The sequence below is a fragment of the Haemaphysalis longicornis genome, unplaced genomic scaffold (assembly GCF_048455015.1).
Source record: "Haemaphysalis longicornis isolate Haplotype H1 unplaced genomic scaffold, Haemaphysalis longicornis Haplotype H1 scaffold_12, whole genome shotgun sequence".
Lineage (NCBI taxonomy): Eukaryota > Metazoa > Arthropoda > Arachnida > Ixodida > Ixodidae > Haemaphysalis > Haemaphysalis longicornis.
The window spans coordinates 49671454-49699152 of record NW_027526225.1 but is presented as its reverse complement, the minus strand read 5'-3'; the positions used below and the strand labels follow the sequence as shown (position 1 = coordinate 49699152).

The 27699-nt window shown below is 47.5% G+C and overlaps 1 pseudogene; it reads left to right on the top strand.

Annotated features, from left to right (window-relative positions):
* The window catches only part of LOC144161596 (uncharacterized), a 72651-nt pseudogene extending 50047 nt beyond the window's left edge, over nt 1–22604 (top strand).
* Nucleotides 22605–27699: the final 5095 nt, after the last annotated feature.

Sequence of the window (27699 nt, the reverse complement as noted above, 5' to 3'; positions counted from 1 at the left end):
CGAAATTCTCATTGATTTACATTTAGAAATGTCCAGATCCATAGGCCATAGCGTACACCAGGCAGTGATATTATCGAGGTCAGTCTATTGTGCGGCGATATCTGAGTTAGTAGTTTGCTTGCGATACACAACACATCGATCTGCGAAAAGACAGATAGAACTGGATATATTACTAGGAAGGTCATTGATGTAGATTAAGAAGAGCAATGGTGCTAAAACAGAGCCTTGAGGCACACCAGAACTGACGAGAGTTGAAGGTGAGTTTGTTTCATTAGCAAGCACATACTGAGTTCGATTAGTTAGGAACGCAATAATCAATTTCAAGACTTCAGTTTGACTGTTTAGCCGGCTGAGCTTTAGTATTAGAAGTTGATAGTTAACCGTGTTGAAATCTTTAGCAAAGTCGAAAAACACACAATCGGTTTGGAATCCGGAGTCGAGAAATGAGTGTAAATCGTTAGTGAACGTGAGAAGCTGCGTTTCACACGAATAATGTTTTCGAAATCCATGCTGAGATGGATGGAAAAAATTACTCGATTCAAGAAGGTTAACCAGGTGCGTAAAAATGCTGTGTTCAAGAATTTTGCATGGCACAGATGTGAGTGAGATTGGCCGGTAGTTAGATAGGTTTCGCGTGTCTCTTTATCTGTGAAGCGGAACTACTTTGCTGTTTTCCAATCAGTAGGCAAGCATCCATCGTTAACACATTTGTTGAAGATGCAATTCAGTATTATTTAACTTTATTCTAAAGCACTCTTAAGAAATTTACAAGTGATTCCATCAGTGCCACAGGAAGATGACCGCTCAAGTTCTTTAATGACAGTTTTACTCCCAGCAGACTCAACAACAATAAAATCCATGGGGAGTAAATTTGGTTGGGGAGGGAAAGGCTCACTTTTTTTAATGCGATAGATTGCCCTACGACATAACAGGTAAGTTTACAGGTACAACATTGCACCAGTTGCATGCTGAAATTCAAGAAGAGACCGGTTCTGGGCTTCCCGTGTCAAACGCTTTAGAACGAATTGCTGAATGAGCGGTTGAATGTTTCATTAAGTAGGGATGCGGAGTGATGATTAGGAATTTGCTCACTGGAGCTGTTAATAAGGGTTATAATGGTATTGTTTTTACTCTTTACAACGTTGCGAAAGCTCTTAGTAGTGGTTTGAAGGATTGACGGAAGGGTCTGATCAGAAAAGGCAAATTTGGCGCTTTTGGAGGCGTTAGAATGAACTTAAGCTTCGCTCTTGTACGCCGCCCATTGAGTGCCACTTGGGCATTTTTTCGCGGCGCATGAAAACCGTCGTTTCTTATTAGATAAGCGCTTAAGAAACTTGTTCCATCAAGGGGAGAATTGCGAGAAAATTCTTTTAGCCCCTTGTGTACAGGCCCATCTTCACACATTTAGAAAATGATCCCCACTTCTCTGACACCATGTTTTTTTATGCCCCCAACTTACAGAGCGGGACCTTGTATATGCCTTAAGGGAGTGGTGACACAAAATGTCAAAGCTGAGTTAACTAGTTAAAATGCTTACTTTTATGAGGAGATATCTCCCAGCAAATGTCAACAGTAACCGTACAGCATAACATAATTTAAATCAATTTGATCTTTGCCCTCACGAGGAAGCCCGGAGCGGGGCAGCATGACATCATCTGCTCCTTGCCCCAAACTGGCGACGTCTACGTTCCCGTGACCTAGCCGACGCGCCGCCTGCAGTTGGCGCGCGCTGCTACGCTGTGTGCACGTCATGTTTTTGGGAGTGACATCATACTGCCCGGGCGCGTGGGGATGGTGAAGACCTCGGCCGGTGTTAACGCGCGCGTGAGCTCGCTTGAGCGCGTGTCCAGACCACCGCGGTGCGACAAGAATTGTGACGTCACGGACGACCTCCTGTCACGGCAGCCACTCGGCGTTCGCTTTGTCTCAACCGAAAGTGTCAATAACCGACGCCGTAAATGATTGTTTACGCTGCGATCGTCAGCCTAATGTGCCATTCTATGATTAGTGGGCTGGTAGGCACCCATAGCAGCAAAAAAAAAAAAAACGTGACACAAAAATTTCGTGTGAGCAGTTTTTTAAAGAAGGCGTTTTTGGCCACCTTGCTTTCCACAAACGCTACGAAGCACTGTCACACGATATTAAAAGGGCATTTGACATTTTATAATGTATCCCATGACTCTGTACGGCATAGGCTCAATTCAACAAACTGCGGTCAACTTACATTGAATATGGGAAAGTATTATTAAGGAGCCGCACAGAAGTGGTAAGTTTGAGCCATCTACGTACAACTCATCTTCCTTGTCGTCCAAAAAAACTGGCCCAAGGATCTGCGACTTTTGTTCTGCTGTTTACTCTGGCTATGAAATACCTTCCAGAGCCATTGCAAGTACTTCTGCAGCTCAACCACGACATCTATGCCCATGATCTCGCACTACGGACCTCTACTGGCTCTATTAGAAAACAGCAAGACACGTCACAGCAAGCTGTCACGATCTTAAATGGCTTTACGCAGCGAAGAGGTCTCACATGTGCACACTAATGATCATTGCTACTGACTGTCCCGAAAAGCACCTCAGAGCGCTTCAAGGTTAGAGTACTCTTCCTAAAGTAGCGAAAACCGGACAACCAATATGGTATGCTTCTCAACTTCTCATATTAGTTTTCAATGTCCCGCAAGACGATTCTGACTCGCAATCATTGCATCACACGTGGAATAACCAAGCTAACACGCTTTCCACATGAAGTAGCATGAAGACGACACGACCTCAGAGAACAGGGCACCTCAAGAGTAATCAAAGCCCTTTTGATAAGTCACATCACTTACAATACACAATGCTCCTCAAGACTGCCGGAATCAAGAAATGCCACACTATAATTCGCCAAACCTACAACACAACCCTTAGCCTACTCCCTACTAGAATACCAAGAAACTATGGCGGGTAACAGCGCAAACTTGACGGACTCAAGAAAATGGAGAGACATAAACAAGCGCGTGTTTGTGTCTCTCCCTTTTTGTGTTTCCGTCCAGTTTGCGCTGTTACCCGCCATAGAACATTACCATCTAGCCCAGCTTACTGCACTCCTACCAAGAAACTACTTCATCTGGGCCTCTGCGATACTTGACAAGAACTTTTCGAATCCCTAGAAGCCACACAAATACATCGGCTCACTTTCATACCCACAGGCAGCAGCATGTTCACCACCCTAGGTTATTCCCGTCAAGCAGCCCACGGACATAAGAAAAAAAACTGTACCTCATCCGCGACCAATGCAGCAGAGCCGCCATAGCACACTCTATACATTCAGAGTACTAACAGCCCGCGTATTAGACAGAACACATCATCACTCGATTGCTTACGCACAACAAAACTTTGACTCGATACGCAGACGGCACGTCACACTGCAACATCCAAGCTTTTGTTGCCTGCAACACTAAGGATACGGAGACAAATGTTCAGGTGACATCTACGCTTGGGTCTTAAGATGCAAGACGCGACAGCGTTACTTCGACTCCAAGAGAGCGTTCTCGAACGCACTTTCTGCATTTCCGATCTTTGTGCTTCGCGAGCACTGAAGGTCAGCGAACAGAGAGAGAGAGATAAAAACTTTTATTTACACCACTGGCCTAGGGGGCTGCAGCCACTCAAGAGAGAAACACTAGCAGCGAGGGTTTTTAATCGTCGTTGCCCGGGATACACAAAGGCCTTCTGCGCTTCTGTGGCTTGAGATGTGAGCGGCAAAGGTTCGCCTGCGGACTGTTGGTCAGTTCGAGCGAGAATGTGGCACTGTCAGTGTCTCAAAGTGGTTATGATCTGACGTGTATGCCAGACTGAACCTTTTAGCGTTTTGTGAAGAGAGAGAAAGCGAGTGAGAGATCTACTACAGGAGAAATAGTGGGAGTTTAGGATAGGGGGTAAAGTGATAGTAGGGAGCATTACGGTTAAACATGATGTCTAGGGCACCGTATGCAGCTGCTTTTTCCTTGCCCTCTCAACAGTTCACGCTGATTTTGAGGTAACCAGCTGGTATTAGCTGCCTCCCACGTCTCGATATAAGTGGAATATGTAATGTTTGACTTGTTTTCCCTTGAGCATACCCTTGTATATGGCAAGGGTTCGTGGAAGAGGATGGATTTTTCCCGAATTTAGCAGAGTTTTAAGTTAATGCGTGTTCCGCCCGAACACCTTAGCGCACATAGATTTTTAGATACTTGTGCAGGTTTATGCTAGAGAGTTTTTGATTCTGCTGCACTGAGGCCTCCTTGAAGCAAGAGGAGAAATCGTGTACCTAGGGGTAGGATGAGGAGACGTTCTTGACATTTTCCTTGGAGGGTAGTGTGGTAGTCGCGGTCGCACGGAGCATGGTAGGTGGGATGGCGTACCTCTTAGTCGGTGTGTCGTTCTCTTTTAGGCCCTTGTTCCCGGGTGTCCAGGAGACCTTATTTTTGTGGATTGTGGAAGGGAGCATTTTGCCGAAGCGTTTAGGTATATTCTGCATGCAGAAAACACTCCAGTGCCCCTTGAGAGTCTGTAATCAAGTTTAGGATTCTATTCGATACTTCAGCTTGTCAGATTTGCAAGAAGATGGCTCCAACCTCCGTTTCTTTGTTCCTCTACGCAGAAGGGCCATGTACTTAAAAGGCCTCAGTAGTCAACTGCGACAATTGCTTCCTCGTAGTACTTTTGTAGAAGCCTGAGTCGGTGTATCTTTTGGTCTCGTACTTATCGAACTTTTCTGAAATGAACTTGATCCTTCCACGTCGCGTGTTCTTTTGTAAGTTTGAATCCCTGTTTTTGATAGAGGAGAGTCATTTTTCGGAGTCGCCGAATCGGTGACACGTCCATCATGGCGCGCAGTCGTTTCGGTTCAATGGGGTAGCCTGTCTTTAATACTATGGCCCGTCGCAATTTTGTTTTTCCAGCACCTCTCTTGGTGCTAGAAGGGTGACTTTTCTTATTTTTTCAAAAGCGTTATGAAGACAAAATTTGAAGGCGTATTCATCGTCATCATCAACATTCTATTTGGGTCGACTGCAAGACAAAGACCTTCCCATTGACTTTCACAGCTCTTGTCCTGCGTTGCCCGAGTCTATTCTGTGTCCCCGAATGTTGTTCATCACTCCATTGATTGAGTTAATGGACTTCCCCTTCCTCTAGATCCGCCTCTGGTTGTCCACTGTGTTCCTCTCGTAGTCCACCTTTTGTCAGTTCGTCTTACGATCAAAATTGCGTGGTTGACGGCTGCCTTTTATGCTGTCCTGATGGTAGTTTGTCTGATTTTCTAGTAAATTTGGGGTATGGTAGGGTCTGCAATGATAGGCTCATGATCAGTGGCTGAATGAGTATTACTGTTTCTTCTTATTTATTTCCTGGCCTTCTCTCGGTTAGGAGTTTTCTATAGTGGATAATAGGTTAAAATGTTTTCTTTTTTTTTGGCGATTGTGAGTTTGGCTCTGCAGCTTGATTCTGGAGCCACACCGAGCATTCATACCTGCCTCTTCTCTAGGAGGACATCTTTACCTGTTTTAGGATGGTTATTAACTTTGCCGCATGTGACTCTCCATCGTTTTGACAAACGGAGCTTGCAGAGAAGACACAATCACGAGGATATTGAAAAGTTTGAAACTTCATGTTACTAGGCCCTCTATACTTGGTTTTTGTAGCTTATCCCTACACCGAGTCCTTGAGTGACCCCTATTGCGTTTGCGGTTTATTTTGGGCGGAGAGGGGAGAAATGAGGGACAAAGGGGGAAATTTGTGGGGAAAAGGGAGACTTAACTAGCATTGGATAAACGTGGCTGGATATCTTTGGTTGAGTCCTTCGTCCTGCAGTGGTCCCAACCAGGCTGATAACGACGACGACTACTGGGTTTTGCTTTACTTCTTTTCTGTTCATAATCAATGCCTTGCTTGATTTCTGAGAGACTGGCATTAATTATTTCCCGTTTTAGTTGGGTGGCCAAATGTTTGTAACGGCATCACTACTGTGGAAAACACGGCGGGATGGTTCAGTGGTTAAGGCATCGCGCTACTGATCGCAAGAATGCGGGTTCGATTCCGGGCGGCGCCAGCTGTTGTCATGATGGACGCAGAAACTTGAAACGCCCGTGTGTCGAGATTTCGACGTGCGTTAAAGATCTCCAGGTACACTAAATTATTCCCGAGCCTCCCACTGCGTCACGCCTCGTAGCCCAGGTGTAGCTTCGACACGTGAATTACAAGAAATTTGTATTTTTTAAATTTTGTTCAAAAAACACTGTGGTGTGAGGGCATCAGTTGCGCACACGGCTAGCGAACGTGTCTGTCGAGTATGCAATCAGCGACTGGGCGGTGGATGAAATTCACTGCACAGGATTGGCACCTGCTGAAAATTCGTGTCGTTTCTTTCTTCTCCGCCGTAGTATCATTGTCCTGCTTTGCGCACTTCAGTTTACAGATTCAGGCCAAGCCTCGAATCTTGCTGCCTTAGTCGTAGCTTCCGGGTGGCAAAGGCGACGTATTTTGATGGACGCTTCATGAGCACGGCCGATAGCGTACGGCTAGCAGGCACGGGGAAACTGGACTGGACTGGGCTGGGCTGGACTGGACTACACTGCGCGGACTGGACTGGATTGGATTGAATTGGAAATCGTTTTAGCAGCAGTAAGCATGATAATCAAGCTAATCCTAGACAACCAGAAAACCTAAGAATAACCAGCTGAACCTTAGCTCACGCTAAGTATATCCCGGCGTAGCCGAGCTGACCCACTGCTAATTTTTTTCGTCTTCCCGGCGCGCTTTCTCGCCCAGTGTAGTAACAAGCAATAGAAACAGAGTGCCTGGAACCGCTGCAGAACTTAGGTCGCGGCCAGGTGCTCGATGATCCTACGAAATACTGGCAGCTCCTTCGCGAATTATAGGGTCGTTGGTTGCTCAAAAGCAGAAGTTCCGACACCCGATCGGAAATGCAAGCGGGCGAGAAACTCCGGCAGTGCTCTAGGGGCCATCACGATCTCGTGATGTACTTTGAAGTTGTTTCTGTACTTAACATCATGGGAATGTCGATTGCGCGATGTCCTCCGCTGGCTGGTCGGTTGCGTTTTGCACACTTTAAAACTGATTTTAAATATGTTTTAAGATGTATTTGCGCTGACATTTCGCAGAGGAGGTATGTGTGTTTATACCAATCTATCTCCGAAGTTATCCCGCCTGAAAACTTCTGTGTCAGCACCCCTTTTATTGTTTGAGGTGAACGTATAGGTGCCCGTAAGTACTAAATAAACAAGCAGTACTGGTAACTGCCACAGCTTGCATATGGGAGTTTTGTCTGGATACTAAAATTGTCATTCGTCTACTACAGTTGGACTATCAATCACGATATCTATTTCGTAGCTATGAACGGCACAGCAGTCATTTCCCGCAGCGCTAGAACTCCGCCGGCAAACAACATTGAAGCTCCAGTGACGTACGCCGTCCTGTGTGGCTAACTTACCGTGGAAATGTAAAACATGCGGGTATTTTGGCAGAATGTACGGGCCAAAAGTATGCGACGTCGGACTCCCTGTTCGGCGGCATGGGTGGCAGGCGCGATGGTGGCGACAAAAAGGGTTCAACACCAATAAAGTAGTTCGCCACAAAATGGGGTTTTGAGCGACTCAAGATTGTGTCTATGTTGATCCGCGACAGTCGGTTCCGCGATAGCTACAAGCAAGGCAATTCATATGACCGCACAGCGCAATCTACTCGAGTGCTTAAAACAGTCTCTTTCCATTGTTTTCGTCAAGTGCTAAAAGAACTCCGCTCTTCGGCCAGAATAGAATACGCTTAGAATCAGGTATTCTGGTGCCAATGCCTTCTGTTCGAGCCTCAGCATTTTCCTGTGAAGGACGGTAATTTCTCTTTAGCGCAAAATGTTCTTATAAGACAATTATACGTATTCTGCGTGTAAACAAGATTCTTTTGTTATTTTTTAGATTTGTTTACAGAAAGGACGCCGCTAATAAGTACGTCATTCAAGCCACGAGGGGTTTTTTTTACAATACAAAATAAATAAAGTAGTAAGGGATTTCTAAATTTTACACTACATAAAACCAAATGTCGGCAGAAGTGACGCAGAAGAGACAAACACTAAAAACAGTCGTGGGAGCGCTACTGTTTTCGTTTATAATTTATCGACGTTTCTCATATATTTCTAAGAAAAACATGTGAAGTCTGCAGGAGAAAAAGTTGCTATTATTAAAAAAGAATGCTTACGTTTCTTTTTCTATATCATACATCCTCTCAAAGGAAATTTCTCTGTCTCCTTCGGAAGTCACTTTATCGATTTTGCATGTGTAATTTTTTTTGGACAGGAATGTCACGGTGACTGTGCCATTGGTCCCCATAAACTGAAAGCACAAGGACATAGGGTTTATTCATGCACAAAACTGTATTCGCAACAAAATAAATTACTTTGTATATTATGTTTATATTTCTTTGCAATATCTTTAGGCCCAAACAGTGATACGGCTGTATCCCATGAAAAATTAAAGAGTCTTGAAGTTTCTATTTAGGTTTTTTGTTGAAAGAGAATTGAATGCTTTAATAGAGGGAAGAGAGTAAATAGGACCGCCAGAAAATTTTCAAGATGGGCTGAAGTCAATACAGGGCCATCAGTTTATCGTCTGCCTATAAAGGTACTTTTTATATGACTTGTAACGACGCGGTACTCTCTGGTGCGGGTATTACTGAATTTTCAAAGGCACACCACAGAGCTCCACCCATACTTCATCAGCTACGCACCTTCTAAGTATCCCAGTACTTCTTATTACGTTACTAAGCTTTTAAAGGTGTCTTGAAGGCAAAATGGAACTGCGTTCAATTTAAAAGAACTAGTCTCGGTAACTCACTCACCACCGTTCGAACCACAACTGGCAATTCTTACCCCAAAAAAGCAAACAATATATTGAAAAATGTCCGAATTTCGCTCTACAGTGACCCAATTTCAGCATGGCGACGAAGTAGATGCCAACAATAACAGTTTGCAGAGCGTTACTTTTACGTTTTTTATTCAACTAATACGGTCTAACGAGACTACAGTCATCAGTAATTTTCCTCAGTTGTGACTGATTTTAAGCCGCTAATTGCATAAACAGGATTCTGTGACGTCACAGAGACGTCAGTGCAACGCGTCTGGGAAGTAGCCACGGTTTAATCAGGTTTCCTTAACATCTTCATAATTAGTCTGAAAGCCTGATATGCTTCATCAAACAGAAAAGTGGCCGATGTCGTCATCGGTGTCATCAAGAATGGCCCCGAAATTGTCGCCGCTGCGGAGAAAAACAAAATATCAAGCACCCTTCCGCATAACAATGACGATGGTTGAACGCGAAGCTTTCCCGTGAGCGATTTGTTGGTTTTCGTTTGAGTTTGAATTTCTTTTTTTTATTTGCGATATAATGCCCGTTGGCATAAAAATAATTTATTTAAAAATATACATGGGCAGCCGTCTCTCGAAGGAAATCAAGAAGGGAGTGGTGGTGGGGTCGGCAGAGCCACCGCTGAAGGTCGGGTTGTCTTCCAGGATGCAGACCTGGGCCTCTCAGGTGTCGCTTTCTGGTTGAGGCCAGTGAACGACACGCCCATAGGAGATGATCCGCATCAGCTTGTTCGGCAGGAGCTGTGCAGAAGTGGCAGGTGTCATCGAACGGGGCATGGTAGCGTGGTGGCCACGCCCGGGTCACAGCAGGTGAAAGCGCCACTCCAACGCGAAGTCTGAGCAACAGAACCTCTTCCCAGCGAGTAAGTTTACTGGAGAGGTCCGTTCCACACGGTGAGATGAGGGCACGTATGGCGCGAAGCAGATCGCCTTTCCGTTGGAGAAAGTTTTCTATCTGACCGGTTGTTATCATTGGCAGCGGCCGAGGAATATACGTCGGGTGACAAGCCATATCCGCTGCAATGTGAGCGGGGAGCGTATTCTGCCTAACCCACACCAGCCTGAGAGGGCAGGGGTATGTGTCTAGTAGTGTGTGAATGTCCCTTGAAATAGTACAATTGTTGGATACTTGGCGTAAATCCCGTATTGCCGCGGTGGAGTCCGTATGAAGATGTAGGATGGCACCCACGAGGGCGCGCTGCTGGGCCGGCGTTAGTGCCTGTAAACCATCCCGGATGGCTGTGAACTCCGCCAGTAGAGAGGGCAGGGTGCGGATGGTTTGGTAGAGGCAAGTTTGAGAGGCGTCAGGATAGGCGGGACACTGTATCGCAGTATATAAAACGCCATCCTGGGCACCAGCGTCTATCGCCTCGTACTGGGTCGAAGCCGTCAGTAGTGATCCTCTCGCACATGCTCTTCCGGTAGTTCGATTGTGCAGATTAGTCAGTGGTCGGTTGTCGGTCACCTGGTGATACCGCCACGGCGGCCTGGTGACAGGGTGATCTCGTGAAGAACGTAGGAAACAGCCTATACAGCTACCAAGGCCGCTGTTTCCGCAACAAAAGTACGTTTGTGTATGCGGGCTGAGCGACGTTACTCGACGAGTTCGCCAAGCGTGTTTAGCTGCGCCTCAGCTTGGAGCGATGGTATCGGGGTCATTGCAGGAAGGCAGGTGATGGTGTGCATTGCGGCTCTGTTAATAGCGTAAAGTCCGGCTCACTCCGTCTGAGTCATGTACTGGAATTGGGTCTGATAAACCAGTCGAGGCTGCAATACTGACCTCACCAGGAGGCGAGCCAACTTAGAGCAGGAACCACCAGACTTCCGTGAGATGCGTCAAATCAGGGAAGCATCTGTCCTGCTTTTTGTCGAGCAGATCGAAGCCACATGGTAGCCGACCCAGACGCAGAAATTTCCAAACCTAGCACGCGAAGTGCTGCGGCTCTGCGTACGGTTTGGCCGGAAAGTTGCAGTATGAGGTGAGAAATCGCTAGTTTGCGACGGCCCCAAGCACTGGCCAAAGGTAGAACGGCTGTTCTGTCCGCTGAAAGTGTCAATCCAGCGTATTGACACCATGTCTGCGTTTCTGTCAAGGCCTGTTGAAGGCAAACGTTTTGGCGATGCAGGTCTGGGTGGTGGACAGTCCATACCGTTATGTCGTCCGCGTAGACGAGGAAATGCAGGTCCGGTATGGATCCCAGATGCCAGGAAAGCGGCAACATCAGAATATTAAAGGGGAGGGGTGAAATAACTGACCCCTGAGGTACTTTGCGAACTGGTGTTAAGTGTCCATAGCTTTTCCCGCCGATTCGTATAAAGATCTTCCACTCAGAAGGGTCTCGAGGAAAGCGCACACCTTGTCTGGTAGACAAAGACTTCGTAGTTGCCCCGTGGCTAACGTCGTCGTAGGCCTTGTGGATGTCCATGGCAAGGACTGTCCGCACTTTGTGTGAACGACCTCCTAGTAGCACCATTGACGATAAATACCCAGACGAGGTCTAAACCCGATCTTGGCTGGGTGGTACCATTGGAAGGTGTCCAACCACCATTGAAGGCGGGCTGCCACCATTCGCTCCAAAAGATTGCAAACCGTGGACGTCAAGGCGATTGGGCGCAATTTGAGAAGATGGTCGGGTGACTTCCTTGGCTTCGGTATAGGCACAATGTCTGCGTGAAGCCACGACTCTGGTATTTGGGCCGAGAGCCAAACCTCGTTGATGTAGTTGAGGAGATGGCTAAGCGCTGGCTCATCGAGGTTCTTGTACACCTCGTATGTAATGCCGTCCGGTACAGCAGTCGTCCAAAGTTTATCGTGGTCAATCGCAGCTAGGAACTCAGCCATTGTAAAAGCGAATTGAATTCCATGAGCCGTGTCGTCAGAGGGCGGTGAACCAACCTGATTGATAGAGGAAGCGGGCACGGGCTACTGGCTGGAAAGATGTCATAGGCAGGGTACAAGGCGCGTGCAACATCGGTGGCGAATTAGTCGGGAGTCTTGCCCGATGCAAGACATGCACTGGCTGCCGCATCCGTAGTGCGGCCTCCACTTTCCATCACCCGAAAAGTGCGCCGATGGGCCGAGCGATTCACACCAGCTCAGCCACCGCTGCCTTGACAGACGTTTCTCATGACGCCTGGAAGCCGCGGTCAGACGTTGCAAGCGTATTCGAGCCTCCACAGACGACGGATCTCGTGAGGCAGCCACTTCAGCTTGCTTGCGCTTGGCCCATAGCTGGAAGAGTCGGAGGTCAGGTTTTGGCCGGGACTCCACTACCCAAGTTTTCTGAGAGGCGTCATTCAGAGCATGCCTAAGAACAGCGATTGGATCTGGGCTGAGCGCCGCGAGGTCTGTGTTAGATCCCAATTCACAACCGTGCTGCTACGCCGAAGATGACGCGTCGAGCTCTGGGTAATGCCAATTCTAATGGGGTGATGGTCACTGCCCCAGCAGTCTGCTTCTCGCCGCCATGATACCTTATCACCCCCAAGCCACCATGTTAAGTCAGGTGAGTACGGTGGCATCCGAGGACGAATACATCGATGCGTAGGGCAAGAAATGTCATTAAGAAGCGTAAAGCTATCATCACAGAAGTGGTATAGTAGCACACGCCCGCGTTCACTTGAAGTGGGGTACCCGCAGTCACAATGAGGAGCATTCAAGTCCCCAGCCACAAGAATTTCGACTCCACACAATTTGGACTTTGACTCGTTGATCTTTCACTTAGAATCGCACGCAGTGTGGACTTATTTTGATCGCAGTAGCTTTGAATTTGACATTGCGCCAATTGATTTCGCATGAAGGTAGCTTCTCGTGCAGCTGTCACCGCTTTAGACATAGGGGTGCACGATTTTTCTGTCTAGTTTTGTACGTGCATTGACTACTCGCTATCCAACTCATTGACCATCTCGGAACGCCGCAATCAGACAGACGTTGACTTCATAATGCAATAGACCCAGATTCAATTCAAACCAAAAGAAGAGTTCTGTTCACTTCATGCAAGACCATTATCGTCGTCAGAGAATATTGTCTTTCCTGCGGTGAATTTTCGACGACACATGCACCTCGTGAGGGGCTTAGAAAACTTCGCTTTAAAACCTATTTGTACTCTTGTGGGACTCTAAACCGGGCCTCAGAGCAGAAGGCAAGTTTGTTACCAATGCTGTAACCCACCACTTTAAGGGAAGGATAAAACTATTTCACAGGGCACTGAGAAGAGCTCTAATGGGAAGGCGTCGCGGGAATGGTGGCCAGTGTGTCCGTCAAACAAATTCGCGTCAAAGTGCTAGGAAACAGAAGTGAAAAAACCAACGGAAACGCTATGTAGCAGTAGAAGACGAATGAATGCCTCTAGGCTTTCTCCTTAATATGCGCAGGCAGACTTAAGTTCCCAAGAAATCTATTTTGAAGTTTGCATTCAAGTTGATATCATTGTTACCGGGACAAAGAACTCATTTTTGTGAAGCAATGGTGTATGTCGCCTTCGTAATTTCTTTGAGAAGCTGATGGCTATATATTGTTGTGTTTGAGAAAAGAAACCATAGTACATAAACTTCTAATAATTGTCACTATCCCTATGACCACCACCTTTGTCATTACTATCATCATCGTCTTCTTCATGCCATTTTATGTCCACTGCATATTCAAAGCCTCTCATGGACACAAACTGCGACATTTTTCTATTTGTGCGAATGTATTTTGCATCTAAAATATGCTATTTAAGCCGCCACGCGAGGCCCATTCTTTCGCTTATACTTTGGACTATGGAGATCGAAACCGCACATAAAGGACGCCTCTCTCCCTTCCTGCTCAAGCGCTTTCGGTTGAGCGGTTTTCAACAGTGCATGCGTGGACCTGCAGGCGCAGTGCCAGTGGTAGCAGCTGCTCGAGTTCACCTTGGGATTACATTAGTAGGATCATGGACACGAGGTTAGTTTACGTGCCCTGACGCATCTCTAAAATAATGAGTTTGGGTCTTTTTTGGCGAATTACCATTTCCCAGTACCTTTTCTCTTTGCCCATTGCGCATTACCTTTTCCAGATAAAACCACCGCATGCACGATCATCCAGTTCACTTTGTTTTGACTCTTCTACTTATAAATACTTCTTTCATGCTGAAGTGGGGAAAAATAGGCTAAGTCAGTGTCATGAGTCTCACTGCAGTTGACGCAGCGTTTCTGTTCTTAATTCAATGCCACCATAGCATGATTCGTTCTTGTGCGCGTATCGTATCGTATACCGGTTTCACGTATCAGACTTGTTACCTTACACTGACATGCGTGTGCAGTGCAGGTTGCTCCGCGTCGTCTATAAGCGGTATCATCCGCAACCCCGCATAATATTCTGTCAATGTGGACAGAATCCTCTGGCGCTCCTTTCCGACATGCACATTTTATTAGTGCTGTCTGTACCACGCTGTCAAAAACGTTACGTTCGCAGTCGTGCAGTATGATCAAGGTAAATATAAATGGTAGCGAAGCTTCGGGCGAAAAGCGGTTCAGAACCTATTGCCAGCGACATCAGCATGGGGCCTTATGGGAATGGCAAATAAAGCGCGACTAGGTGAGGAGGGAACAAACACTATTAACAAAAAACCAAGTTTTGCTCAACAATACAACATTTATATTTCGCGAACCATATTTATTTCTGAATCCCATTTATTTAGGCACAGTGTGTAAATAGTTTACGCAAATGCTGTTCATTCTCAAAAACCTTTTTTGTAGCGCCCTCTGAAGAATAACACATGTCATTGCTATGTGATTCAGCCCTTGTAGTGTACGGAAAGGCGCTCCTAAAGTTCGTCTGCTAGGAAACGCCCCTCGCGTGTTTTGGTGGTGCGCATTTGCATTCGTTTTTCCTTGTTAATTTGGTGTACACTTAATTTTCGCTGTGCGTGGAGTTGCGAGGTGCGTTGTATCGTCAGTAAACACGTTTAGTACCGTGCCCGGCGGGCACGGTGAACTACGGGACGATGCTGCCAATGGTTGGAGCGAAGCGGTTTCCTCGGTACGTACGGAAACGATGCGCTGTACAAGGTTTCAACAGCAACTCCCGTACGCCTGGCGTTTTACTGCGCCATTTTCCTCTCATTTCCACTGGTAACGCGAAACTATAGTGCTGTTATACGTGCACGGGGGTTGTGTAAGGGGACGTGATGGGGCTTCGAAAAAAAATGGGTCTAAAGCTTGGTTATGTCACAGTTATCTCTTGATTTCACCTCAGGCTGGCTCGGAGCAAGTGGTGTCAATTACTCTAGGACTTCTCAGCGCAGTACGACTCGAATTTAAACGAGTCGCTTTAATTGTTTATGTCAGTGTCTTCTGTTTTGCATTACAACGCTTGTAGTGCTTGTTCCTTCCCGCAGTTGTATGCGCTAGCATAATTCCCATCGCAGTACTGTGTTGTGCTGCTCCATGCAGCGCTGCTGCCAGATCTTTCCTGCTATGTGATTTGCGCACTGCCGTCGGTTTCGTTTGCATTCATCCATTTTTCCTCTTTGTACTTATCTGTTGCGACACTTGCCTAATAATGCAACCAGGAAATTGCAGGCGTGAATGCTGAGTGAAGGTCTGTAGAAACCCATGTCTACTTGATAAGACGCCGGGACAGCTGCGCTGTGCTCGCTGCACTTTGGTGAACCGGCATTCCTGCGGCCCGGTTTTCTGCGTCGAGATGCAGTGCCTAGTTCTTTTCTTTTTTCGAAGTAGTTCTTGTGTTGGCGCTTTCATTGCTAATAATGCTGTGTGTTACGGGTAAAGTCAATTTTTCGGCGTGTAAGGAAAATCATAATGCATGTAGTGCCAACGAACATTTTGTATTTATTGTATACGTGCTGATTTTGTCGAGTGTGGTAAAGTTGTTTTATGTTTATCCTGGAATAAAATTCAAATGTCTTGATTACAGCATGACTATGCGTTATTTCTTCTCTTAGAACAGAAGTACACAAACTGAGCAAGCATTATATAACCTTGATCTATACATGATACACGCACGCAATAAAATATGCTGTTGGGCTGGTTGGTTAATTGCTTAAGGAAAAACGAGCGCTACAAACGAGGACATAAAAAGCGAAAAACGACGAGACAGATGCGCATCTGTCTCGTCGTTCTTCGCCTTTTCTGTCCTCGTTTGTAGCGCTCGTTTTTCCTTAAACACGCACGCAACCTGCGTATGTGCGACTCAATTAAACCCAGCATTGGCGTTGGTAGAAATTTGTATCGGGTAAGGAGTGGGCACGTTTTTTATATGAAAGGGGGCCGGGGACAGTGCCCAAGTGTCATTTTGTGCTCTGTATCCCAAGGCAGAAAAACAAAACCTCCGTCGCATGCACCCGCGCGAGGGACACGAGTAAATGCAGAGCATTGGGGGTGGTCACGTGGCGTAGGTTGTGGTAGTTGGCGGTGGTAGTTCTAGTTGTTGTTGTCGTAGGGGTTGGGTAGTTTGGTTGCGAGACGAGAGAGAGAGAGAGAGAGAAACGAGAGACGTAAGTACGTAACGGCTTCTCGTGCACGAAGTTCGGCGTCGGCAGCGCGCTTCAGACGCTTGCGTTCGGCGTCGGCAGCGCGCCGTCTCGCCGCCTTGTCTTCTGCCGCCGTCGATGAAGAGGATGGCACGATGTCTTGAACTGATACTGCAACGCTGACGTTGGCTCGCGTCGCGGTACTGGTTGAAGGTGTTGCTTCCATCGCTTATGAACTTCGACGACGACCAAACTCGAAAGTAAGCCGAACAGAGCGCACGAGTAGAATGGAGTGAGCCGCGCCGATACCCGATATTCGTAGCGCGCGCAGTAGAGGGAGAGGAGGTAGCACCTGCTGCTGCAACGCCTCTTTCAGCGCCGGAGCACGCGCATGCGCGCCCGCACCTGTTGTTGAGAGCGAGGAGGAGAGGGGGAGGGGCGCACGTGCTGGCTGGCTGCGGACGCCGATCGCCAACGGACGGGTGACATTGTGAGTTAAAGAAATGCTCTGCATTTAAAATTCCGGTTGGGGGGGCTACGTGCCCGGATCCCGGTTTGCCACTCACTGCAATCAAAATAAACAACTGATTGCTTTTATACAGCAGTGGAAGGCATGAATACAGAATAAAGGTTCAGAGAAAATGCAAGATGTTTTTTTTATAAACACCGAGGCGAATCATACGACTGTATGCTGAAGTACGTTTCTCTAGTCACGAGTCTGTACTAGTTCAGATGGAGTTGACTTGAAGGACACACGCCAAGGGCTCGCCAACTTGCGTCAGATGGCAATGACTTGAGCCCTCAGCGATCAGAGGCCTGCTAAGGCTATTTAGAAGTCAAATTTTCCCGCTAATGCCACCAAAATGACGTCACTTTTTAACCGCATTTTGCGTCACATCCTGTTTATTTTTTGTTCCGCCGGAAGTGTTCCCTCCGCACACAGATGGCGCTAAGCCCCTTGAGCAGATTAAGAGCCGCCATTTTCTGAACGTATGGGCTTTTATGGAAGCTTCGCTACCAGTTATATATACCTTGGTATGATCTGTCAGATGACCCCAGCCTCACAGTTTGCTGCTCGTGGTTGAGAGGCACGAACATGAATGCCTCGGGTCGCTGATATTTGCCAGAGACGCTCGGTAACATCAACGTTTACGGTTTCAATCGCCTTAGGCTGAGCATGTATTGCGGCCGCAGCCGTAGTAATACACCCTGTGCCTTGAGCTATACGCCCTTTTCTGAAATTGTACCCCGTAGTAACTTTTGCAAGTTGACTTGCGTTACGATCCCGGTAATGCCGTGTTTTTGTGGTTGGGATCGCCCTGCTTCCCAGGACTTGAAGAGTCCTTTCGGAGCCGCGGGGTTCTATTAGTACGTCGATGAGTTTAAACTTCTAATCGTCGTTTCAGGTGCGAGCAGCAGCAGTTTTGTACCCGTAGTTCACTTTAGTAATGACTCAAAAAGAATTTTCTGTTTTCATGAGCAAGACTTTAGGCTGTAATGCCAGCGTTTGCAACAACAATAATGTTTTAGGAATCAGACCCCTTTAAAAAGCACACTTCCATGGCGGTGCATAGGTGCGCTCACCGTAGCATAAAAAGTGCACTCGACACTTAATGCACCTGGAACAGTTGCAAATACCCAACCAAGAGGCATTGCTGTCGCGCGGAAAAGTCCCTACAGTTCTGCAAAGCCACGGGTGGCATCACATACACTGGTATAATCACGTTTACGTGTAAGCTGCTGACATTGCAACAATAACTTCCGCCAAGCAAGCAGTCTTCGAGCACCATTTGGCCAGTTTCTGGCGATTACTACTCCCCTACCATGCTGTAGTCTCTTGATCTCGGATCGAGAAAAAACAGTTCCAAAGTACGTGAGTACCGCGAAATGCCAAGTTCTCCTTCCGCTCTGCGGTTTCTTCCAGCCATCGCTAAGGCGAAGCTTATAATCCTGAAAGCGGCTGGCAACTATTGAACATTCTTTAAAAGGATGCGTTTTGAACTTGCCTTACACTCTTATAAATATATTTGTTAGCGGCGAAAATTGAATTATGTACCTATGCCGTGTTTTTATCCGGTACTCCGCTCACATTTTTGACGTACGCAGTGATTGGCCCTACTGATTTTATCCTTTTTAATAAGGTGAGAGTCCGCGACTCATCTGTGCCATTATTACCATAAGATTTGGCTGTAGGCGCGAAAAAGGACAAGATTTTTTTGCAAATCTTGTGATGTTTCTTTACTAGCTTCATGCTAGGCCGTTGTCAACGAAACTTCCCATACCAACGATGCATATCTAATTAAATATATATGTCTAACAATTGCCACATTGCAATTTGCACAGGCGCTGAAACCGTCAAGCGCGGTATTAAACCAGGATGTTTCTAGCAGTGAGGGAATCAAAGATGTGGCTAAGGTGTTAAGTTGCAATTATTTTTAGCGCCATTTATTGGACCCAATTTAGTTTGACTCAAAGATGTATGCGAAGAGCTTTAAGGAAATCCTTTTGGTGATGCGAATTGTTTATATCGTTCCATTCCATTCCACGATGCTGTCCTAACGTAGCTTCTCTGAAATTAATTCCGTTTGTATTTGTGCTAACAGCTACGGAAGCATGAAATATTTTGCAAGAAGTTGCACCTTTATCCTTTTTGAACAGCGTGGCTGCTTTAAAAGCCGGAAGTGCTATGTTGCAAAAAAATAAAATAAAACGTGCTGCTAAATACGAGGAAGCGGGTTCGATTCGCGGCCGCGGCTGCTGCTTTTATGGTGGAGGCGAAAAGCAAAAACGCCCGCGTGTACGAGATTCGGCGTACGTTAAAGATTACGAAGTGGTCAAATTTATTCCGGAGCCCTCCGCTACGGCGCGTTTCATCGGCTGCGTTGCGTCGGCGCGTTTAAACCTACAACCAATCAATCAATAAATCATAAAAATACCAACAAAATGCCGAGCGTTCGTGAGTGCGTGCCTTTCGGCGACCGGAAACCGTTTTCGGCACGCGCTGTGGCTTTGGAAAAAAACTGGCAAAAACCTCCAGGAGCGAAAAAATGGCGAACCCGCGTGAACGCCTGCCCCGCGCCGACCGCCACGCCGGGGTGTTTGTCGTTGTTGTTTAACAACAACAACAAAAACAACAAAAATCTCGCGCGCTAACCTAAAGCGCTACCGGACATTTAAAAAAGAAACTCCAGCGATAAGGCTAAAGATGGAAAGACACCTTGCATGGGAGAGGTCACCGCGCCCGCCGCATTCTCTTGAAGCCGTTATGGATAACTGGAGACATGGCTACAAGTGTGGCAATCCTTCCCGAGACGACTTGCAGATCCCGCCACTGCTTCCTATACTCGACGGGACATGCACATGAAACATGCGCATGTCGCTGGTGGAAGTGCACACTGCTGAGGATGACTTTCCATCTACCACTGGCCGTGAAGAAGACGGCGGCCTTATGGATGCATATGACGCCAATTACTAGCACCGCAGCTATAAAAAAAGAAAAATGATAAAGAAACCTAACTATGTGCCCAGAAATGCTCCCCCACAATCGCTTCACCATTGAATCATTGAAGTCGCTCGTGTGAGTGCAAGGTTAACTGAATTTTTGGATATTCATATATTCAGCGGGTTATTTGTAAACAAATTGCGTGAAACCCCCTAAAAACTGCTTCAAAACCAGCATGATCTCTCGTGTGTATTTCCGTGCTGCAGTGGAAGCGGTCCTATTCACGGACCGAAATTAGTCACCGTATAAGAAACTTTTGCTATACGTGAGCCCTATTTGCCTCTAATAGTTTCCAACCTCTAATAGTTATCTTAGGTTTTCCTATAGTTCAAGCCAGACGTTTTGAATTTTTCTGTACGTGGTTTTGATGTCTCAGGAACTCAGCAACCAAACCAGGTTTCTCATTTTGGCGCTAGGTAAGAGAACAACGTTTCCTACTTACTTCTTTTATAGACTTTTCCTTGTCTGAAGCATCTGCACATTGTGGGTGCGTCATCAAGCAGACACACAAGATGAAAAAAGCAAAATGTGCCATTAGTGTTCCACTATACTGTTTCAAACAATATTCCAGGCTATTTCTCCAACACTCTGAAACTAATGCAAAACGTTTTTTTGAAACGGGTCTCAGGCATCCATCCAAAAAGTGAGTTATTTCAGAGAGGAAGGGTTCAGGATGTGTACACCGAAATATCCAAGCACCCGCAGACTGAGAAGCCGAGTACGATTCAGCATTTCTACGTCAGGCGTTATTTCCCCCAACTACAACTTAGTGCCCTCTTCACTGTCACCTCCGTTGGGAAGCATAACGTTTGTATGTCTATTATATCGCAGGCGCGGCAGAACGAGGCATGACGCAGGGGTGCGATGGGAAGAAGGCCGCATCTTTATTGTAGCAATGTTTATATACCGAGCGAGACAAGAAAGTATGCGTACCCTCGCCGCACTATCGTATCAACATGGGGCGGGTTTGACACGAGGCGCATACTGCGCCAGGTATGATACATCCTCCTTTGTGTATAAAACAATTGACACATCCTCACAAAATGTTAAGCACTCATTGACGGCATTTGAACAAAGTTCTCATTGTAAGCCAGCCGTCTCGGCGCTTCACGTTGTCGCTGCGATCCTCTTGGAACTTGTGTAGCTGTTATGGCCGGGATGGGGCCGCGGGCATGAACCCCGGCAACGCGACTAGAACCTCATGCGCCGTAGTTGTTGTTGTTGTTGTTGTTGTTCCTTCGCAAAATGGCGCATACCCAATCAGGGGATCGGCCAAACATCAGTTGCTAATTCGAATGAGATTGCTGCCTAGGTGGATGATGCAAGGAAAGTTAGAAAATTTTGGAAGCTTTTTTCTTCTTGTTTTTGAGGAATCGAGATTGTAAATTAGTCAAAATTGAAACAAAATAAATAGAGAAAGAAAGAAAGAAAGACAAAGAAGAAGACGAAGAAGAAGAAGAAGAAGAAGAAGGAGGAGGAGGAGGAGAATAATAATTATTAAAAAAAAAAACAGCAATGGAAACGTTTGGAGGGCTCTGGTGAGGTTCCAGAATAAGATACGAATTAGGTTGTGAATCTTTTGGAATTTTCTATGAAGCGCAGAAGAGCAGAGCAAACATCCCGGCGGCCATATCCAGTTTCTGAAGCCCCAAATGATAAAAGAACCGGCACTGATAATGCCAACCCCAGGCGATGAAGCGGCACCTCAAGGAGCTGACGTCTGAGGCTTGAAAATCGTCGACAGGACAAAAGGAAGTGGTCCACAGACTCTTCTTCATTACAGTAACTGCACATGGCAGACTGCGCCAGACGAGACCTGTGGAGGTATCTGTTCAACTGGGGCACACGACATCGAAGGCTCGTTACTATCACCTCCAGGTCGCGTGAGGGGCACCAATTCGGTTTCCAGGAGGATTTGAGATGACAGAAATCTCGCAACGACAATAGGACTGATTCGTGCTGCCTTTGTAGTTTCAACAATCTACGGAACCTTGCGGCGGCTAATAGAGGCGTAGTCTCAATGACATCGACAACAGGCCCGGAGAGTGCTACCCTTGCCAGAGAATCTGCGGTTTCATTAAAGGTGATTCCCGCATGCCCAGGGACCCAAAGAAGGTCGACTTCAGTAATATGAGGTGGCAGAAGTGACCGAAACGTCCGTAGAAGAGGTGAGTCTTTCGGAGAAGAAAGGGCTAAGCCTACGGATAGGGAATCTGTAATTATAGCAGACGGCGCTTCGTCTTCATCGCTTTCGGGAAGGTCTAGGCTGAAGTCCTCGCTGGTTAGCAGCAAATGTCGACGATTCCGCCGCAGCTGCCCCCTTCTGTCGTGACGTCGTAGGGCCTTGGATGCCCGGAAGGCCTCAAGACTTTAGCTTTCTTCGCCCAGGCTCCTCTGGAACGCAGACGAACCGTGGTCCCTATTTGGAGCGGCGCCAGCAGTCTTCCAGGGCGGTTTGCCTGGGAGCGCTTCACGATTGCGTGGTCCGGTCCGGTCTCCATGTCTGGCAGGGTGTTGCGCAGTATTCTGCCTTGCAATATTTCCGCTGGGGCTATGCCGCACTCTAGCGGCGTTGTCCTGTAAGCCAGAAGACCGAGCCAGAAACTTTGCTTTGCTTCATGCGTTTTTTGAGGAATGTCTTGATAACCTGGACGCCTTTCTCAGCCAAACCAATCGATTGTGGATATCCTGGACTAGATATCATGTGTCTAAAGTCGTATGCCCTTAAAAAGGACCTGAATGCATGACACAAAAATTGTGGGCCATTATCGGTCAGGACGTCCAGTAGAATGCCGTACGTTGAAAATATGTCTCTGGTTGCCTGAATGACAGAGCTCGCCGATGTGTCACGCAACTGCTCCACTTCCGGAAAATTTCACAGCGCGTCTATACGCTGAGTTACGACCGTCCACCGTACTCAAAGATAATAATGGCACCTTTTCCACGGCATCTTGGGAACCGGGCGCATTATTAAAGGTCCTTGCGGCTGCGTATACGCGTACTTCTTGCCCACTGCACAATATCTGCACGAATGCATAAATGTCGGCCTTAATTTGTTGATGCCCATGTGACCTTAGTGAATTTTCTCTAAGGTGTCCTTCCTTAAACTCTTCGGAAGTGCCACTTTACATCCTTTAAAAAGGACACCTTTCACCTGTGGTCAGCTCTGTAGAAAATGGCCTCAGCTGTCCCTCTATGCGTAGCCCTTGCTCTAAATTGTGCAGCACCGCTTTAAGATACGAGTCCCGACTCGTTTCTGCTGCTAGTTATTTCCATGTGTCATCACTGACAAGACATGAAACGACACTCACTGCGTGCACTTCCACATCATCGCTCCCGACATCACTGGCATAACTTGAGATAGGTGCTCGTGACAGCATGTCGGCCAGTAGAAGCTGTTTTCCTGGAACGAATCGCATTTCTGTGTCATAACGCATCAATCGCAAGAAGAATCGTTGCAGGCGGGGCGGCATATAACCAACGGATTTCTGGGCGATAGCGAGCAAAGGGTGATGGTCGGTCTCTATGATAACCTTTGGGCCATACACGAAGTGGTGAAAGCGTTCGCAGCCGTAAACGCAAGCCATCGCTTCCTTCTTAATTTGCGAATAACGCTGCTCGGCTTGAGTTAGCACACGGGAGGCATAGGCGACCGTCTTCTATGTGTCATTGTCGCACTGAAGCAGCGCCGCTCCGATACAGTTCTGCGATGCATCGCACGATACTTTCGTGGCTCTCGTGGCGTCGAACACTGAACGTAGGGGCTGCCTGCTGAGGTTAGCGCATAGTTGCTCCCACTCGAGCGCGTGGTTTGCACTCTATTGAAACATTGTATTTAGCTTCAGCAGGCTTCGCAAGAGAGTTGTCCTTTCGGCTAGTGATGGGAGGTATTTGCCGAAATAATTGGCGACTCCCAGCATTCTTTGGACACCCGATTTGTCCTCCGGCGCAGGCGTCTGGAGCATGCATTTTATCAAGGAAGGGCTCGGCCTGATACCGTCCTTGCTGATGACGACACCGAGGTACTCTATCTCCTCTACGACGATTGTGCATTGGGTCGGGTAAACTTTACGCCAGCTTGTTGCGGAGCTCGTAGTGCAGACCTCAGGCGCTCGTTATGCTCTTGCCGAGTTGTGCCCAGATAAGAACATCATCAACGTACACCCGGACACCCGGAAGGCCATCAAAAATTTCTGTTAAGGTTTTAAACCTCAGATGCCGATAATACACCTAAACGGTAATCTCAAAAAGCGGTACTGGGTGAAGGGCGTGGAGAACGTGCAAATTTTCGAAGTTTCTTCATAGAGTGGTATTTGATGGAACCTTGAATTTGTATCTAGTCGAGAGAACAGCTTAGCGCCAGACAACTGAGCTTCTATGTCCTCTCGCCTAGGCATGTCTTAGTGTTCTCATTTCAGGCATTGATTTATTTTTCTAGGGTCTATGCAAATCCGCAGCTTCCCGTCTTTTTTCCGGGCAATTACAAGTGGACTCACCAAGTCCGTTGGTTCGTCGACTTTTGTGATGATGTGGCCCCGTTCCGTGCGCTCGAGTTCTTCTTTGACGGGCTTCTGGAGAGTCAGGGGTACGTACCGAGTTAGTTGGACCACCGGCACCGTTTCCTTGTTGAGAACCATCTAGTAGACGCGTTTTACACAAGCCGTACCTGTGAACAAGTGGCGAAATTCATCGAGGACTTCTTCAGAGCTTGTACGAGACACGGCGTATACGTACGGGATCAATCCAAGTTGCTCGCTCGCCTTCGAGCCTAAGATGGTCTGACCCTTGTGCACCGCGAAAACGTCGAGTGCAGCGGTGTGGGCATCCAGCGTCAACTCCATTCTTGTCATCCCTGCATGTTTGATTGCGCCGCCGCCGTATGAGCGAAGTACTGCGCAGCTGGGCTTCAGTACTGGCGTCGAATGCATCCTGCTGAACATTCCGAAGGGCAGAATCATTTGCCTGTGTTCCTGCGTCAATCTTCTGCATGACTTGGATATTTTGTACTTGCGCCTGAACGACCCAATTACGTTGACTTGCCACTATCCTTACCGACACGTCGAGTAATTCGAAGTCCTCTTCGTGCCTTCCCACCTCGCCAACTTGCGATGCGTTTCGGCAACATATGGCGAAGTCGTTTTTTCGTTGGCATCTTCGGCATGTCCGTCCGTATGCAGGGCAGTTTCCTATAGAGTGCGTACGCGTGCAGTTCTGGCATTTACGGTTGCCTTGTCAATTTTCGCCTTGGCTCTGCTTTGAATTCCGCACAGCGTTTACGTGATTTTGCTGGCTGTCCCATACGCCTCAGGGAGCCGCTGTTGCCTCCGCTGCCTTGCTCTGCCTTATCTAAGGTCAAATTGGTGTCACTGGACAGCTTTTCCCGGGTTTTATCATCGCCTATTCCCAAAACGTGTTGATCCCGGATTACGGAATCTGTTAGTGCGCCAAAGTTGCACTCACGAGCCGGTTTTTTCAAGTCTCACAGGAAGTGTTCAAGGGGCTCACCTGGGGCTTGACTCATCTTCCGAAAGACGTAGCGCTCGTGTTCTTCGCTGTACTGGGGGGTGCAGTGTTCCTCGAACTCCGCCACAACCATTGCGTAGTCCTCTCTGCTCTCGCTGTCGGCGAACGTGAAGATGTTGAAAACTTCGAGCGCTTCTTCACCGGCGACACTCAGTGGTAAAGCTGCCTTCGGCTTCGCCGATCGAGGTTTCCCAGGTTGGTTGGATGCGGTCAAGAAAAGTTCAAACCTCTGAATGAACAGCTTCCAGTTCTTGCCTGCGTCTCCTGACATGCGCAGTGGGTCCGGTGGCTTGAGGAAGTCCATGGCTGTTCCCGTAGTCGCGGTCCTCCGTTGAAGTCGCGGGTTTGACTAGCCACTTCTGGCCCCATGTATCGCTGGCGCGGTCGAACGAGGCATGACGCAGGGGTGCGATGAGAAGAAGGCCGCATCTTTACTGTAGAAGTGTTTATATACCTAGCGAGACAAGAAAGGTTGCGTAGCCTCACCGCACTATCGTATCAAGAGGGGGCGGGTTTGACACGAGGTGCATACTGCACAAGATATGATACAGCTATAGGGCCGTACGATGCTAGAAAGGACGTTAAGCTAGGAAACAATGCTATTCTAATAATTCTACCAATCTTCAGGAAGGCATGCTTTTTTGGAAAAAGGTGGTTATCGTTCCGCTGCAATAAAATATATGTCTGAAGGGTTTGTACAAAACACTACACCTATTGGTTATCCTAACATGTCATAAAAATGGGTATGTTTACGTGAATTGACGTAATGTGCCCCTATGTATTGAAAGTAGCAGCGTTAAGCATACTGCCAGTATTTTTTGGAGTTTGGTTGGTATTACACATAACGCGCGTATTTGAACTTGCACACATGAGCACGCGCAAAGAGGATAGGTTCAAATCATTCTCAGCCAGATCGACATTTTAAAGCACAGCTTTTTACCTCTACCCCCCAAGGGTTCTTTCGCGACCGTTGGTGTCACCAGAAAACCCCAGCGAACAAATAAAAGAATTCACTGGCCCCGCCGGGAATCGAACCTGGAACTAATAGACTAACAAAGCGAGAGCCCGTTGTCTTACCGATTTAGCTATGAGCCCACGCGAAGACGGGGAAGACAGGTGGTGCACTCACCAAGCACATCTACGGGTTTACCCCCTGCGTTCTCGCTGAATGCCACGTGAAAGTGTCACGTGACCACTCACGCCCTTCTAGCGGCCCTGTGCGCACCTTGCTCATGTGCTAAGAGTTACAAAAATTAAAGGAAGCTCACACCAATGGATGGCATTTCACTTCTAGTACGCCAGCGTGCTAAAGCCGCCGCCAGTGTTCACGTAAAAAATCACAGCTCCTTGTCGTCCGCCCTCACGCCAAATCAAGGAATACATTCAAATACTCCTTGATAGCCAGGCCATCACTCCAAGCCCCAGCATCAAGATCCTGGGCCTACATCTCTAGGCTAATACCAAGAGTGACGTCTCCTTGCAGCACCTCAAAAACAGCATTAATCAAATCATACACACGATCAGGCGAGTTGCCACCAAAAAGCGAAACCCAAAGGAATCCGGTACCTTTCGATTAATTGAAGCTTTTGTCCTCTCGAGAGTCACTTACGTCAACCCCCTGTCTTCTTCTCGACAAGGGAGACACAGACATGCTTCATATAATGATTAGAAAGGCGGTCGAGCAGGCCATTGGTCTTCTCATGAGTGCGTCCACACAGAGGATGCTTAGCACGGGGCTCCACAACACGGTGGAAGAGCTGATAGAAGGCCATCTTTCTAACCAGAAGGTCCGACTCAGAACTGCGGTGGGTAACCGCATGCTTCACCAGATTAGCTGGGCAGCCCAGAATGTCACTCCGCTTGACGTACTCCCAGACTCTTGGCGACTAAAACTAAAGATGCTCCGTTTGCTTAGAAATATAAACCCCTTACATGACGAGGGTCACCGAAAATCACGGGCCCAAGCGCTAAACACCACCCTCGGTGGGGATCATGCAGTTATCTACACAGACGCCTCCAAACATCGAGGGAAGCAATACGCTATCATCGTGGCTACCTCCAGAACCAACCTCCTTGCGTGTACCTCGCTTAGGACCCAAGAAATGACGGCAGCAGAAGAGGCAGCCATCACCCTGGCTCTCACTCAACCAGGGGTTCGGAGGGCAGTCACCGATTCCCAGCAAGCCTACTGGAAAATCCAGTCGGGTTGGGTGTCCTGACCTGCACTGCACGTGCTAAAAAACCACTCCCCAAACGGTTCCATTCAGCTCATCTGGACATCCCCGCACGGTTCAATGGAGGGCAACAAATACGCCCACC